The following is a 13,559-nucleotide window of genomic DNA, read 5'->3' on the forward strand; positions in this document are numbered from 1 at the left end:
AGATTTCCATGCCACCCCAATGGAAGTGAGATGGAGTCTCATTCTCATGCTGGCACATATCTGTTCTTTGCTGGGACGTGAACCCAGGGCATCTGCACACCACTCACATACGCTACCCCTAGGCTACATCCCCAGCCCAGTACATGCCTTACTACTAATGGCTACTTTTGTGTACACCCCGCCCATGTTTTACTGAGCCGCTTGACTTTTTTTTCTTCCTGAAATGTTTTTTTTTTTTTTTTTTCATTTTAAACACGAACCTTTGTTGCTTATATGCATGACATGGTCACCATTTCCTTTTTACATGTTTTGGATATATTCATGTATCTAAAATTTTAAATTCTCTATCAAAATGCATTAATCTTTTACTTTATGGTTTGTACTTGTTGAGCTTTAAGAGCTCATTCCCTACTCTAAAGTCCTAAAGATATTCAATACATTCCTTCTAAATGTTTTCATTTAACCTCTTTATTTTCGTGTTTTTTGACTCTTACATCATAACAAAACAAACTCCATGTAGATTTTATTTTTTCTTCTGTTACTACTGGGGACTAAACCCAGGGGGCACTCTACCACTAAGCTTCATCCCCAATTCTTTTTATATTTTGAGACAAGGTCTCACTAAATTGCAGAGGCTGGCCCTGAACTTGCAATCCTCCTGCTTTAGCCTCCCAAGTAGCTGGGATTACAGATGTGTGCCATTACTCCCGGGTCCATGTAGATTTTTGAAAACATGGACAATTAATTGTTCCAGCACCATTTGTTGCTATAATAGTCATTTCCCTCACTAATCTATAAGGCCACCTCTATTATATCAGATAATACAGAATTAGATATATTCTACTGTTTGTGGGCTCATTTTTTTCTATTCTGGTGACCTATTTTTCTGTTTGCTACAAAACACTGTCTTAATTACTTACTAGAGTCTACCTTCCAGCCCTTCTTAGTCTTCAAAATGGCCTTGGCTATGTTTGCTCTAATTTTAGAATCACTTTCTTGAGTCTCTCTTTCTTTTCTTTTTTTTTTCCTTTTTACATTTTTGTGATTTGTAATGAAATTCTATTAAATTTTATGAATGGGTATTAAGGATGATGACAGGTGGTTTTAAAAAGGCTTTAGGGACACCAAGATTCAAATGATCATTTTTTGAGAAACAGATTTAAGATTCTTTGCTTCACTACCTTCCCTTTTTGCTGCTGTAAATTATTTTCCTGTAGCAGATAAAACATTTGAGATGAAGTAGCTCATTATTCAGACCCTATAACTTATTGAGATCTATTATTTATTGCTCACGGGGTGATAAAAAGAGTTCCTAATTTTCTATTCATGGCACTGATCACCACAGGACTTAACATTTGTTATTATCTTTAGCTCTCCTTCCTCTCTAATTAGGTTCCCAAACTGCTGCTCCGTGGCACTTTCTTCTAGATGTTATTAATAGCTACATCTGAGAAGGGAAGTTACAAACTCAAATAAATTTTTAAATTGATGTACAGTATCGCTCTCGCTTGGAGCTTTATAAAATACTTTAGAGTATCAAAGGTTCTGAGTGGTATCACAGTAAAGAAATGTGTCTTATTTTCTTTAACTCATTACTTCAGACTTGTGGTATGTTTTATTTAAACTGTAAGGTTAGACAAGAAGAATTCAGATACTTCTGACTTCCACATTGGTCAATCAACAACAAGGATTAAAAAAAAAAAATCAATATCAAAATGAAGCCATCAAAAGATACCCATCAAGACTCTTAGAACTGCTTCCACAGTACTGTTTAGCTCGGGGGTCTTAAGTGTTGGTCTAAACATAATCAAAACCCTTCCTTTAACATGACAAGAGTTATGTTTCCTTCTTATTTCAGCACTGAAATCAAAGAACAGGCAGACATCTCCAATTTATTCACCTCTCGCTGGGAGAGCTATAGGAGTGTTTGGCCTTGTAAAAACACACACAAGAGAAATGCCTTTCTCTCATCCTTGCTGGGCTTTGAGCCCATCATTCTTGTTGCTCAGTGGTCTGAGGAGAGCCAAAAAAACAATCCAAAATTAAGTGACTCTGTGTTTAAATTTTCTCCTTTCTGCTTTGAGGATGGAGTAGGTATTCATCTGCTGGAGGAGCTGCTAGCCTGGAGGGGCCGTCTGCCTGGCTCAGGGTGCCAGAAGAGCAGGCCCCTGCCAGACTCAGCAGGTACCCTAGATGGAAAACAGCCCTCTTTTGAAAAGACATTTCTCCTTTCTTACAAGGCATTACTCCTTGCTGTCACAAACAAATTCAAGAACAGTTGTGGGCAAGCTTCTCAGGGTTGGGTTCTTTCCAATTTGCGAGGGAAAAATACTGACATTTTCCTTCCTCTAGTTGGCATTCATTAATTCAACAAACAATTATTCGTTAAGTTTCTCTTGTGGACCAAGTGCTAGGGTGACCCAAACCAGAGAACTTGACTGTATAAATGAGAGAGCAAAGAATAATCAGAATACTTTCCAAACACCCTCAAGAGTACCACAGCATAGCCTGAAATAGAAATGTGAAGACCTGGATCTTAACTTCCGTGTAAATAGACTCTCAAGAGATTAGGAGTGTAAATCCAAAATAATGGTTGCTCAAGAAGCTGGGAATGCTTCCCCATTTTCTATTCTATCCGAAGCCAGGATAGCCCCCTCCTCCCCAAATATTTATTGGCTACTAAGTAAGGAAGGGGATCGGGCCAGCCAGAACAATGACTTAGCCATGCAGGAATCTATTTTCCCCAGTGCCAGCATGTTTGGCTTTCCTTGACAGGATTAGCTCACAGAGTCACCATTGCTTCTCTGATCACTTCTAACAGGAAATTCTTCCTCACAGTGTGCAGAAGTCCACCCTCTTCCATGTGCCACCCACAGACACGCATTCGGCCCTCTGGGACTGGCAGGAATATCACTGAACAATTCTCTTCATTGCTACCTTTTTTAATATAGTTTTTTTAAAAAATATTTGTTTAGTTATAAATGGGCACAATATCTTTATTTTGTTTATTTATTTTTATGTGGTGCTGAGGATCGAACCCAGGGTCTCACACATGTGAGGCGAGAGCTCTACCGCTATGCCACAACCCCAGCCCCTTCATTGCTACTTTGGACTCTAAAATTTTCAAGTCTTCAGAAAAGTTGAAGAAACACTACAATAAACACCTACATGATTTAGTCTTCTATGAACCAGCTACTAATATTTCCCCACAGTTGTATCTTCATCTGTTTCTCCCCTTCCTCTGCATCTATCTTATAAGAAGGATATGCCTATTCTATACCTCAGAATGATGCTAATAAATAGGATCTAAAACAGATTTCCTATTTAAAATTTCCTAATTGCTCTCCCTACAATTCTTTTAAATTTGGAATTTTCCAAATTTCCAGATTTTAAAAAAATATGCATACTGAATTTGGTTATCAGTGTCTCTCTGCCCCGCCATGCCCCATTTCCATACTGGGAATTAAACCCAAGGATGCTCAATCACCCAAGGTGCCCTATCACCCAAGGTGCCCCTATTGTTTTTTATTCCAAGTCAGGGTTTCATCTAAATTGACCAGGCTGGTCTCAAAGTTGCCATGCTCCTGCCTCAGGCTTCCTAGTACCCAGGACTACAGGCATGCACCAACACACCTGGCTCTTTGATCTGTCTCAATCTATAATATTCCCCTAGCCTTTCTGTGTTTTTCAAGGTATCCTTTTTGTGCTGGCTGGGACTACTACACATGTGCTTCTGTGTGCACCGCTGACTGCATCTTCTATAGGCTCACAGGGCCACGCCATCTCACAAGTGAGGATTAACAAGTTGACCACTGGATTAAAGTGGTGACACTACCTCTACCCATTAAAAAAGTAAATGTCCTGATTTTGTGATTAAAAACTAAACTATGGGGTAAACTTCTAAAGCCCGCCCCCAACAACTCTTTGTTTTTTTTTTTTTTTTTTAATCTGTTTTGAGTTGGAGATGGAACCCAGGGTCCTGCACATACTAGGCCAGGCCTTTGCCTAAGCTACGTCGCCAGCCCCTCCCCAACAAATCTTTATAGTAGGGTTAGCTGCCATTGATGACCCTCACCTACCAACAATGACACTGAGAATTGCAGAATGATGATATTCTAAAAATCTATCATTCATTCTACATGGATTTTTAAAAACATATTTTAACCATTATCATCTTGTTTTTGAATCTGAAATTGTCCCAAATTTGACTGGTGGAAGTCTCTTTCTCCCCAACCCCTTTTTATTTATTTATTGGGTGCTCTGGGATCCAACCCAGGGCCTCATGCATGATAGGCAAGCATTCTACCACTAAGCCACATTCGCAACCTAATGAAGTCTCTGGAAGCTATGGCCTATGTCTTTTTTGGCAAGAGCCCATTAGCTGAGCACCTAACTTCCTATCTCAGCTAGGAGTCCAGCCTCATTGTGTACTTTCCCTGCCCCAGAACTGAAATCAGCTATTACTCAAAGTGCCAGATGTAGAACAATTCTTCAGTCTCCTCCGTGACCAGGCCCCAGGTATCTGAAGCCAATCACCACTTCTGTCTCAAATACCTCCCAGAACTTCCACATCTAGGCTAAATTTTCTCAATTCTTCGACCCAGACTCCCTATAATTTAGTTGACTTTTCCATGACTCTTTTCCATCATTTTCCCTGCCCTAACATTGGCTGCTACTCTCTTGACCAGAAAGGTCTGCAACCCAGCTCTGCTTCAGAATCACTGGGGGACCTGTGCAATTCGAGAATGCACTCCAGACTTAATGAATTGAATAGACTCTCTGGGACTAGCTGTGGGACGCTGTTTTGTTTAAGTTCCCCATGGACATCAATGTAGCTGCTCCTGTACACTGTGATTTTGCAAGGTCTTGTGGCCCCAGGATTGGATAGAATATCAACAGTGAGTGTGGCCTAGAGTTACCACTTGTTTTATACCAGGCATTATACTTCTTCCAATGTAATCAAATCAGTATAAACCACTTGGGAGTTTACACTGATTTGAGGAATCAAGATTTTTATGATTGCCTCCAAACCCACTTGGGAGGTGAATTGATTGATGAATTGATTGACAAAAATCAAGATTTTTTTCAACATGTTGCTTAAGTTACATTTCCTCCATCTATTTATGTTCCACTGGTGTTTCAAAGTGTTTATATTAAACACTAATGAATCATGGTTTTATCATCTGAACTTTTTTAACCCTTCCAACTTCATGTCATTCATAGTTACGCATGCTGTTAATGTCTTCTTAGGCTGCCTTTTAAAAATTATTTCTTTAAAATTGTTTTTAAAAAATCAATCTTGCAAACTCTTTTATGATTGTGGTAGTAAACACATGATTGATATGTCTATCAAAACTCACAGGCAGTGCTGGGGATGTGGCTCAAGCGGTAGCGCGCTCTTGCCTGGCATGCGCGGGGCGCTGGGTTCGATCCTCAGCACCACATAACAATAAAATAAAGATGTTGTGTCCACCAAAAACTTAAAAATAAATATTAAAAAATTCTCTCTCTCTCTCTCTCTTTAAAAAAAAAAACTCATAGGACAACATCAAGAGTAAAATTTAACATATATAAATTATATCTGGAAAAAAAATCAGTCCAGATGCTAAATATGCAGGTATATTCTTCTCCCAATTAGGTCTCACTGACTTATAATGATTGACAATTTCTGCAAAATGCATTTCTATGCTAAGTAATTGAGTTTTCAGAGATTTTATATCTTTATTCCCTGAAGTCTAAACATTCTAGGATTTGATCTCTTGAAAGAGCATCAGGGTTTGTGTTATACCAAGCAACCTAATGAATCAATCTATTATCACCCTTTCATCAGTCCCCACCACATAAAGGGCAAAGAGAAAGTGATAGAATAAGGAGGAATTAATATTAGAAAATTATAATCTTTCATAAAACTAGGTTAAAAAGTTCTGTCTGTCTTGCTTAGGAAAGAATATCAAGACAGCTTTCTACTTTTAAAAGTTGAAAAAGATTTTTAGGAATATTCTTCAGTGCTGGTGACCAGTGCTGGTCTCGGCGGGGGTGGGGGGTGGGACTGACACTCAGTGTAGGTCAGAGTCTTATGTGATGTAATCCCCTGGCCATTTGAAATTACCTAAGAAGAACTTAAGAGAATTCATTTGAATATATACGTACAGGCACACACACACACACACACACACACACACCTAAGTCTAGAAAGAAATACAATAAAATATTAGCAGTAGATGGCCATCTCTAGTTGATAGAAGGCAGGCTAGATATTTTTGCATGTTTTTTAAAAAATATTTTATAAATTTCTACAATTGAGACCATAATAGTTTTATAGTCAGAAAAACAGTAATATACATTGTGATTAAAGAGAGGACAGGAAAACAAGTCAGAAAAGGAAGGAAATAAGAATAAAATAATCTGTCACTGATAGGAATTCTCAAAGTAACACACGTCTTTCAGGAGGTAATTTTATAAAGAATATTTATTCAGAGAGTGAACAACATTTCCCTTGTAAAGCTTTTCTGAATGTCACAGAAGATTCCAATATACAGTAACCCTAAAAGGGACAATTGTGTTGCCTCTAAACAATGTTTTTCAAATACACAGAAGAGTTAAAGACCATAGATTCATACCTGGCAGAACGGTGCTCTGGTTTATTTCGTTCGTTGCGATCTGTAAGGAAAGAAGACAATTATAAGTCAAATGCTCTTTAGGAACCACTGGAAGATGTTTTTAAACATCAGCTGCCCTGACATCAGATTTCACAAAGGACTGCTCAGGTGGCCACGCCCTCCCTACATGGTGCTCCTCATCAGGGTGGAAGACTTGCCAGGGAAGAGAAGGTGGACAGGATCCAGGAAGGACAGGCAGAAAAACTTCTATGGTTTGTTAAAATCATGTGCTTGTAAAAATGTCATGACATGTATTATTTCATTTTAAAAGATCTTTGCTGTGTTAAACACTTTGCTAAAACCCAAACAGATTTAGCCAAAGAAGGAAAGTAAGGAAACTGAAAAGCCACAGATTACTCAGCTCCAAAAAATCATCCCATGAATCATAGTTGGCAGAAGCTTCTAACAGAATGAGGAGAGGGGAAAATGAGTCGTCAGTTACAACATCTGCAAATACACTGAGACCAACACAGCCTCATCCTTAACTCCGTCCCATCCAGGGTATCTCAGAAGTTGATTTCCATGTTTCACCAGTAGTTAGGTATAACATGCTATCTATAAACATTTTTATTTTGGGGTAGGGGTGCTGTCACACTGGGGAGAAAGGCTAATGGGTAAAGACCAGAGACAATGTTACTGTGTCCTATGATGCATAGAACAATCCCCCCAAATAATGATCTCACCCCAAATGTGAGAAATCCCACTTCAGGGTAACAAGTAAGAGCAAAGCTGCTTGAAGTTTTCAAGTGTTTCTCTGGACTGCTAAAAAGTGCCATCAATCAACCTGAAGATAATCACATACAAGAGAAACAACAACAACATCTGCAAGCTGTCTGTTTTTGAGTCTGAGTAACTATTGCAACTACTTCTTCCCCTGTACATGCTTAAAAATAAAAACAAATGAAGCAAAAGGCCTCAGTGGTGTGGAAAAATTGACGACAGAAGATAATATACAAATGACGACAGAGTTCTTTATGTTCAATTTATTTTATTTTTTTAAAGAGAGAGAGAGAGAGAGAGAGAGAGAGAGAATTTTAATATTTTTATTTTTTTTTTCGGTGGACACAGCATCTTTGTTTGTATGTGGTGCTGAGGATCAAACCCCAGCGCACGCATGCCAGGCAAACGCGCTACCCGCTTGAGCCACATCCCCAGCCCATCAATTTATTTTTTAAATATATCTTACAGAATATTATCTAAACACAGGTTCCTATAGTACCTTCAGAATTAATGCTAATTAATTAATTAATAGCAAAGTAAAGATCAGAAGTAACTTTTCCCCCCTATTTTTATTGCTGGTGGAGCATCGAAAAAGGACAATGTAAACGTTCCCTAAAACTAGAAAGAAGGAAGAAATGGAATAGGGTTTTCACAGTTAAATCTATGTAACCATTCTTTATGAATGGGTTAAAAAAAAATGTTAAGCCAAAGAGTGAGTACACATTAAAACACTGTTTTAGGAACCACTAAACAGGAAGACTCACAATAGAACACATCTGTTTAGATACGAAGCTCTCCAATCTCACAATTTTCACGTTTCCAGTTCTAATTTCTTCACACTGATTTACCCATGCCATTTAAGACTTTTAATTTAATTTGGTTTGGCCCCTTCCTTAAATTCAAACATCGCGGTTTTCACTTGTTGAGTATTAAAGTCATGGTCATACTGGGAGTACTTCAATCTTCTCTAAAAATCACTCCTGTAGTTCTGCTAACAAAAGTAAAGCTAGAAACTGGAGAGAGATCAATTATCTGCAAATAACAAAGCGACAACTCTTACCTGTGGCTAAAGATGAGCTAAAAGTGCTTGGAAAGTCATTCGCTGTGGCTATGACCCGGGGTTTGTAGTTTATTTAGTCAACAGCAAGTTCCCCCACTCTCTCCACAGTGGTGTGACAGAGGAGAGCCAAGGAGAAACAGAGTCACGCTGCAATGCGTGTCAACAAGCCCCAGCATCCAAGGGCTTCCCTCCTGGGCCCATTCTGATTGGCAGATGTGCTATGACCAGTCTGCACAGCTGGAATGTAGCCACGCGGGAAGCAAATAGCTCCCAGCCCTCCTCCATTCTCAGTTAAAACAGGAAATTCTGCCGTCATTTTCGTACTTTCTGCTCTAAGAAAATACAAATGCCTTCCCACAGTACTTCTCTCTTGAACTAGTGAATAAAATCCAAGAAAAGAACTTGATGAACTGTTAGAGGACATTTTAAACATGGTCCTCTAAATCCAGGCTCAGTGTTGTATTAGATTCCTATGTAAATAGCACATGCAATGTTTAAAAAATGTTACTCCCAGGAGCTCAAAGAATTGATAATTTGAGGGTAAGGGGAAATTATCCACTACTTAGATAGTTTCCATTCCCTATCTCCTGACAATGGGAAACAAATTGGAACAAATGTTCTTGGCTGGATTTTTTTCCCCCTCAAAATATAAAACTAACTGGATAGCAAGAGTCTTTTTGCTTGAATATACATAAGTCTATATGTTGTTTCTGTGTGCTCTATATACTTGCACTTTAAAAATACTTATATTTTATATACTTACATATGAAGCCAGGTAATTTTTTACAATAGCCAAGAATATTGTGCAATTGTCAAGAAAAACATCAGTGGAAGGCAAAATTTCTGGCAAAAATGAGTGGTTAGTATTTTGGTCCAAAAAGTCAAGACTGAGCAAAACAAATCACAGAGGGCAGATCCAGGCTTTGCTTTTCTGCCAACAATAACAAAACATTTGGATAAAATCCCCTTCAGAAAATGAGAACAGATCAATAGCAAATATGGAAATTTCATTTGGACTTTACACTAGACTCAAAGCGTAAGAATTTTGTTTATTTCAAATGAAATACTCTTTAGAAATATCCCTCCTCCCTTTTTTTAGTTTCTAATTTTTAAATAATTACGAGAGAATACACTTGTGGGCTTTATGAGTTTTTGCATATTCAGATGTGATTAACTTACTAGCTTAAAGGCTCACCATTTCTATGAAAAACTTATTAAATAAAATGCCTCATCTGGGAAACAGTGCACAGCCTATAATCCCAGCAGCTTGGGAGGCGGAGGCAATAGGCTCACGAGTTCAAAGTCAGCCTCAGCAACTTAGCGAGGCCCTGAGCAACTCAGTGAGACCCTGTCTCTAAATAAAAATAATAAAAATAAAAACAAAATAAAATGCCTTAACTCTCAAGTTTACATGCCAAATACTGTACACACTGTACTAACTCTGGGGACCCACCAGGTAGAGCCTGATGGATTAGGTCACTCCAGACCAGCAGTGATTCTTACAATATGAGGGCAGGCGGCTGGGTAACCATGGAAGCCTGCTGGTTTGGGATGTCACACATGCACGCACACATGCAGGACAAACACCCCCATTCTCTGCTGCACTCACCCATGCCTCTGGGTTAGTAAAGCTAATTGAGGAAGTGGAAGAATACCCTACGAGCAGAACACAGACAAAACCAAGCCAAGCTGACACAGGTCTGTTGATGGCCCTGTGTGTGCAAGTGCAGGAACACGGAGGGCTGGAGGGGGGCGGGGTCCCACGGTGCATCCAGGTGACTGAAGAGCCTCTAGGGAAGTGACAGGAAGCTGCTCCAGGTCAGACACTCCAAGAACCCCAGACGATCCACACTTTCATGATAACTTCTGGTTCTGAGTAATCTAGATATGTAGGGTACAATGTTTGTGTATTGAGGTGTCCCATCTCTTACACAGACACAGTTCCTGCTCTGGAAGGGACAACTTTTCGGCAAAGGCTGGAAAGATCCCACTGATGAGGGTTCTGAATCTAAGAATATGACACATACTTTCAAACAGAGATGACAAAAATCTTTTTACTCTGATTAAAACTAATAAGACTAGCTAACTCAGAATTTATTAGAATCTGTTGTAAGTATTCAGGCTTTGATGACTTGGCTTTGATCACTTAACTGAAGAGAAAAATCAAACCTCACTGGGCAGAGACTGACCTTACTAATTGAAGTCAGCCATGAGAGGTCTCATTCTTTGAACCGGGGAAGACTCAGTCTCCATGAATGAACAAAGGTGCACTCACCAGAAGGAGGAGGTAAGGTAAAGGGAATCTGTCCTTTACTTCATGTCAGAGTAGCAAGGCCTTTCTAATTTAGGAAGAGTACGATCTATGAAGAGATTCTGTAGCATACTCTTAAGCATTACTGTCTAGTTCCAGTTTGGGAGTACACAGATGACTTTTTAGGGTCCCGCTATATTGACCTGGCTGCTTTCAGAGGATCTCCTGACTCAGCCTCCTGAGTAGCTGGGACTACAGATGTGTGCTGCCATGCCTGGCTTATCATATTATTTTTTAAAGATAGATCAGCCGGGCACAGTGTATGCACTAGCCACTCAGGAGGCTGAGACAGGAGGATCACAAATTTGAGGCCAGCCTGGGCAACTCAGCAAGACCATGTCTCAAAACAAAATAAATAGAGCTGGGAATGTAGCTCAGTGGTAGAGTGCTTGTCTAGCATGCATGAGACTCTAGGTTTAATCCTTACCACTAAAATAAATTTAAAACATAAATAAATCAAATAAAACATGGACCAGTCCTACCTATTTTGTATCACTTAACTAAAGATTCCATAAAGTCTGAAAAGGAATTAGTCAGGTGCCACATAAGGACATTCTGGTCAATGGTGGACCACATATATGATGGAGGTCCCATAAGATTTTAATGGATTCCTATTGTCTGACGGCATCGTACCCGTCACAGTATCATCACAGTGTAATACGTTATCCACGTGTTTGTGGCGAAGTTGGTGTAAACAAACCTACTGTGCTATCACACATGTCAAAGTCCAGCCCGTACAATCACGTACAACATAATAACTTAATAAAAATGACCCCATTACTACTGGTTTATGTGTTTACTATACTTTTTATTATTTTAGAGTATATTCCTTCTACTCATGACATATTCCTATCATTGGGCAACACACGTCTGTATTTACAACAATGACATTTACCTGTTGTCCTGTGATAAACAGATTAAATAAATGAACCCATCCATTAAATGACACAAGATATTCAGGGCACATGAGTCTTACTTTGATGGCTACTTAAAAGATAGGAATGTTGATTCTCTACAGGTGGAATTTTACATGTTGATATCAGAATTTCAAAGGCTTTTCAACAAATTTTAAATGATTCTTTTATTTAGGAAGAGAAAACTGAAAAAATCTATAAGCTAATAATGCTCATTGTACAAAAATTCCTGATACTACCTATTCACCTCCCCTTTCTAATTCCATTTGGACACCTTTGTTTGGGTGTTTCTGAACTGACTTTTATTTACTTGAGATTCCCACAGTGACTAGGATATTGTAGGTTTTTATTTGGGGAGGTGGTCCATAGTACTGAGGATTGAGCTCAGGGGAGCTTTAACACTGAGCTTCATCCCCAGTCCCCTCTTTTCCTTTGGACACAGTCTCACTAAGTTGCTGAGGCTGGCCTTGAACTTGCTATCCTCCTGCCTCAGCCTCCCGAGCAACTGGGATTATAGGTGTGTGCCACCGTGCCTAGGACTGTTGCCCTTTTAAAAGGTAGCTTTTCAATAAGTATGTACTACTTCTTGTTGACCACACAGTTGCTCTCTTGAATGAAAAAGCCAAGAATTTAAAGAGGCTCTCTGAGAGTGGCCACTGCAAGAGAAAAAGGAAGCCATTACAGAAAAGTCTATGTGGCTGCTTCCTGGTTTCTGTGGGCAGGTGGAAAGGCTTGGACCACTGCTGGTCAATGTGACATCTTTCAGCATCTTCCATTCGTTCTGATCATAAGGTGCCTGACCTCATTGAAATGCAGCATCCTCACCACAGGGAGGGGGGTGAGAGGACAGGAGAGTTTTCTCAGTGCAAGATTTAGGTTCCAACAAAGCAGCGGCTTGTCTCTGGAATGTTCCCTCCTTCTCTTGCCCGTTGTTTCCATCCTCATCTTGGGTTCTTAGCTCGTCTGGACTGTCGTGTCCTGACTGAATTTTCTGGTTCCAGTCTCTTCTCTACTGACCCAGCCACGCTGCTGGACAGATCAATCCAGGACTCAGAAAGACTAGGAGTCACAACCTGCTAAAAATCCTACGGGGGTAACTGAGGCAATGCCAGTGACACCGTCAGCATGTGACCTGTGTCCTGCAAGCGCTCCATAACAACTGTGAGAAGGCCAGGGGGCAACCAGCTGGAGGGACTAACGCCACTCGAGGTATTTAACCTAAGCCTCAGATCCGTTCCACCTACATCATGGAGTCATGGGGGAAGAACACTATCTTCTCAGTTTCTAGGAGGATAGATTAATTAAAAGGGCACTAAAAAGCTTAGCTCAGTGCCTAGAACATGAATTCGAATTGTTACTGCTACTCTTGTTATGTTTGTTGTTGTTCTGAGACGGGGTCTTGCTATGGTGCCCAGGCTGGCCTTGAACTCCTCATCTCAAGCCTTCTTCTTCCCTCAACCTCCTGAAGAGCTGGGACCACAGGTATGTGCCACTGTGCCCAGCTGACTTTATTGTACTTAATACCTGGCTCAAGACCCACTTTCTCCATGGAGCTGACCCCCAATTCTTCTGTCCCTTTTTTCAGCATCCTTGTATCGGTTTCTTTGTAGCTTAAAACAACAAAAAGCTGTTGTCTTACAGTTGCAGAGGCCAGAGGTCCGAATGGGTCCACTCACTGGACACCCAGCCCACGGCAGCATGCATGGCTGCTTGAGGTCTCAGACTTGTGCCTGGCTCCCTGACTCTAAGCAGCGTGTCTGACAAAGGCAAGGACACACACAGATGCTGCTTCATAGCCAGCCTGGAGATGTCTGTTGATAACAGTCATATCCAATGCCCGCCCATTTCATTTTCTGCCTGGCATCCTTTATGCTGAAGTTGGTTCACTGATAGAG

At 40.1% G+C, this 13,559-nt stretch overlaps 1 protein-coding gene across 6 annotated transcripts in view; it reads right to left on the reverse strand.

Moving 5' to 3' along the window:
* Window positions 1-13,559, reverse strand: part of Sh3d19 (SH3 domain containing 19) — a 171,526-nt gene that overhangs the window by 79,067 nt on the left and 78,900 nt on the right. For 2 of the 6 annotated variants that reach the window (XM_048813512.1, XM_048813510.1), the window contains exons 1-2: window positions 8,440-8,613; window positions 6,621-6,660 (exon numbers count right to left, since the gene is read on the reverse strand). The gene's annotated coding sequence lies outside the window, so the exon portion shown is untranslated. Of the gene's footprint in view, window positions 1-6,620; window positions 6,661-8,439; window positions 8,622-13,559 lie in introns of those variants that run through there. The other 4 variants (XM_048813509.1, XM_048813513.1, XM_048813508.1 and 1 more) reach the window with 3 other exon arrangements.

Source organism: Marmota marmota, unplaced genomic scaffold (assembly GCF_001458135.2).
Source record: "Marmota marmota marmota unplaced genomic scaffold, marMar, whole genome shotgun sequence".
NCBI classification, from domain to species: Eukaryota; Metazoa; Chordata; class Mammalia; order Rodentia; family Sciuridae; genus Marmota; species Marmota marmota.